The sequence below is a fragment of the Herpailurus yagouaroundi genome, unplaced genomic scaffold, assembly GCF_014898765.1.
Source record: "Herpailurus yagouaroundi ecotype Mexico unplaced genomic scaffold, PumYag 192, whole genome shotgun sequence".
Lineage (NCBI taxonomy): Eukaryota > Metazoa > Chordata > Mammalia > Carnivora > Felidae > Herpailurus > Herpailurus yagouaroundi.
Genome location: NW_024412423.1, coordinates 8,597,442 through 8,601,539, shown reverse-complemented (window position 1 = coordinate 8,601,539; position 4,098 = coordinate 8,597,442). Strand labels below are relative to the sequence as shown.

The following is a 4,098-nucleotide window of genomic DNA, read 5'->3' as shown; positions in this document are numbered from 1 at the left end:
TGGTTCAGCAGAGGTTCAATTGGTCAAATTTGGTTTCCTGATTCTTTTTTTTTTCTAATTGTTGATTTTTCATAGAGAGAGAATGTGCATGCCTTAATGGGGCAGAGAGACAGGGAAACAGAGGATCCAAATCCAGCTCCACACTGGCAGTATAGAGCCCAATGTGGGGCTCAAACTCACCAACCATGAGATCATGACCTGAGCCGAAGACGAATGCTTAACCAACTGAGCCACCCAGGTGCCCTGGTTTCCTGATTCTTCAGGGCTGGTCAAATGAGTTTGCATGGCATGGTTCCAAGCAAACACAAAATGACCCTTCCGAAACCATCAAGGGTTCTGTGTTTTGTTTAGTACTGAGGATTTATTTGTACTCCTGACTCTGACCTATCCCTCAAGTACCCTGGAATTTGTGATTTCTCTAGTTCTTCTGGCCACTGATGGCCCAAGTAAGACTGTGGTGCCAGAACAACAGCTCTCCTGGTCTGTGGACATAAGCAGTAACTTCTCATGGGGGAAAGGACAGGCCGAGCAAGGCTGAGCAGTCTACCACAAGGACCTCCTGAGTGGCCAAAGACCCTGTGGCATTGACACAGGGCCATGGGGTAGAGGGCATGGCAGGCAAAGGTGCTACTCTGCAGCAGGTGCAGTGGGGTGTCGAGATTTGGACATGAGGAGCACATGAGAGAAGAGGAAGAACATTTCGGCAAAGTTCCCCATGGGAGGCACTATCAACAGCCAAGCATGGAGTAGGAACCAGCGACCTGAGGTAAGCCCCTCTTCCTGGCAGTCACTGGCCAAACTAGAGGTGCTGCTCATTCTTCTGTTTCTGACCAAAGCTGTGGATTTTCTGCACAGTTTCAGTGAGCCAGGCAACCCTGGTGAGTCCCTTGGTGGTCAGGGCTATTGGGACCTGTGTTTTCAGCCAAAGCCATGACAAGAATCTCCTGCTGCTGGAGCCTCTGCAGAGGCTGAGGGAGCAGGTCCTGAAGATGAAGGCTCACAAATTCAGGGCTGACTTCCTGAAGTTGCTCAAATCTCCAGAAACATTTTTCTCTAAGTTGTTCTTGCAGGGTGGTCCAGGACCTCTACATGTTGGCAGCAAATTGAGAGTAGAGCTCTAGGTGGGGGCAGAAGCCTTCCAGCCCCTGTCCCCAGTGCCCTACTTTGGAGGTAGGGAAGCAGCTCTTGGCTGGTGTCACAAATGAGTTCCCAGGACCCAGAGTGGGCCTGGTGCTTTGCTAGTTGTAGAGTGCCCTTGGCTCTTGGAATTCCCATGAAATACATGGCCACCACCAGCTCTGGCTGTTCCTGGTAGCACCCTCGGTCTCCATCAGCTCCCAGGCAGTGCAGGCACATTTCAGCTCCCAGGCACACACTGCTATAGCACCTGGCCTCTCCTGCTGGGCTGAGGGGTCAGTGCCCTAATCCAGAAACTCTTGCTGCCTAGATAGCTTTCTCACTTCTAAACATTTTTGTTTGTTTGTTTGTTTGTTTGTTTGTTTTCAACGTTTATTTATTTTTGGGACAGAGAGAGACAGAGCATGAACGGGCGAGGGGCAGAGAGAGAGGGAGACACAGAATCGGAAACAAGCTCCAGGCTCCGAGCCGTCAGCCCAGAGCCCGACGCGGGGCTCGAACTCACGGACCGTGAGATCGTGACCTGGTTGAAGTCGGACGCTTAACCGACTGCGCCACCCAGGCGCCCCTAAACATTTTTTTAAACGTGTGTGCAGATTTTTCTCAGTAGATTTAGTCTAAAACAGAGTTTCTCAATCTCGGCACTCTTGACATTTTGGGTCAGACACTTCATCGTGGAGGACAGTCGGATGCACTACAGGATGGCAGCAGCTTGCCCACCTCTATCCACTGGGCGCCAGTATCACTTCCCCAGTTCTGACGAGCAAAAATGTCTCCAGACATTGCCAAATATCCCCTCGGGAGACTATTGCCCCACTTCGGAACTACTGGTAAAAAATAACTACTTTTGCATTACCAGAAGAGGAAACTGAACATATTTAAACTCCTTGAATTCTGGTTATTTTTATGCAAAAAATAAAATACAGCATTATAAGGATTATATAACCTAGAATACGCTGGACTTAGTGTTTCATATATAAGAAACTATTTTGGGGAGCCAGACATGTGCCTAAAGATATAAAGACAGTTAATAATATATTTAGGATGGGTCAGTAAATAATAATTATTAAATGTGTCCATAACCCATGCTTGTTAATAATTTGAATCTATTACATGTTTATGAAGTTACCGGGATTTTTCTCAACTTATTTTACATTTATTACCCATTTCACCCTCAGAATAATCCAAGGAGATAGGTACATTGTTGTTCTCATCTTTAACATGTAGAAAATGAGGTGCAGAGATGTTAAGTAACTTGCCCAGTATTGACAGGAGATAAGTGACAGCACCAGAATTCCAACTGAAGCCTTCATTCTCTAGAGACTCAGCTTTCATAGTTTGCTTTTTTTAAAAGAATGAAGCTTAATAATAAAAATGTGCTTTGAATTCCTGGTTGCAAGGATTCTGGATGTGATGGATTTTATTGAATTAGTCACTGTGTTTCTCTTCGGGGTTCTTTTAATGCTTGCTCATAGCTCTTTTAAAAAGGATGAAGACTGAGTTCATTTAAGACCATTTTGTTCAGTACTTAAATAAGCTGAATGATGTTCATAACAATGAGATTTTGGATTATATGTGCAAAGATTTAAAATGTCCCAGGAGGAATTTAGTATAGAATTCATAAAATATTTCTTGACACCTAGAGTTCTTAAGCACAATTGTGGCCAAAAAGTAATAGAATATCGAAAAGTGGAAAAATAAAAAACAGCTAACAATATGACTGCTATAATTTACCAGCATAACTTCCTAATGGGATTCAGGTCATAAATTGAATTTCCAGGTGAAAAGTCACTATTAAAAGTTGTTGAGAACCAAGCCAAGATTATTAGGATGATATAGAATGGGTAGAGATAAAGGAGAAGAGCAGACATGTTTAAGTAATATCCTCTGTTCTAAAAATCAACTGCTATTAGTTATGCATTAATATGTAAAGAAGTGTAAGGTGTGCATACTACTACACAATTTGGACCTCGGAATTTCAAATAAATGACCAGGAACCTTAGGTGAAGCAGGGAAGATATGATGCAAGAAGGAGAGATATTTTACTAGTGGGCAGGCAAGGACATGGGCATATTTAAATTTGGTAAGCAGAAAGAAATCTTTATTAGTGCTTATACAGTTAGAACTAGGTATGTCCAAGTACACATGCACACATGTTTACATATATATTCAAACACATTTTTATCTGATCTAGTTTATTACCTGTTTGTTTTGTTTTGTTTTTAATGTTATTTCTCTTGAGAGAGGAGAGAAGAGTAGAGAGAGAGAGACAGAGAGAGACAGAGAGAGAGAGAGAGAGAATCCCAACCATGCTTCACACTCAGCATGGAGCCTGACATGGGCTTGATCCCATGAAACCATGAAATCATGACCTGAGCCAAAATCAAGAATCAGACACTTAATCACCTGAGTCACCCAGGCTCTCTGTTTATTATGCCCTAAAGATGCACTCAACAAGCCCAGACATATTTGTCTTTCTAAGAACAGTAGTATAGTTATGGTATTAACATAATCTATTCCCCTAAATTACACATAGAGAGTGATTCCAGAACCCAAATGTGGGTCATTCATGTTTAACTTGGAAAAACTTTATGTCATACTAAAATAGCATATAAGATGCTATTAGGTCGTGTTCGCATTAATAAATTATTATTTTATATCTCTATGTTAAACACATAGAGAAAGATAATTAAAGGAAGGAGCCTAGATTTTATTTTTTTTATTTATATATGAAATTTATTGTCAAATTGGTTTCCATACAACACGCAGTGCTCATCCCAAAAGGTGCCCTCCTCAATACCCATCACCCACCCTCTCCTCCCTCCCACCCCCCATCAACCCTTAGTTTGTTCTCAGTTCTCAACAGTCTCTTATGCTTTGGCTCTCTCCCACTCTAACCTCTTTTTGTTTTTTTCCTTCCCCTCCCCCATGGGTTCCTGTTAAGTTTCTCAGGATCCACAT

At 42.5% G+C, this 4,098-nt stretch overlaps 1 pseudogene; it reads right to left on the bottom strand.

Moving 5' to 3' along the window:
• Positions 1-418: 418 nt before the first annotated feature.
• LOC121010841 (rho guanine nucleotide exchange factor 39-like) overlaps positions 419-4,098 on the bottom strand; it is an 86,742-nt pseudogene continuing 83,062 nt past the window's right edge.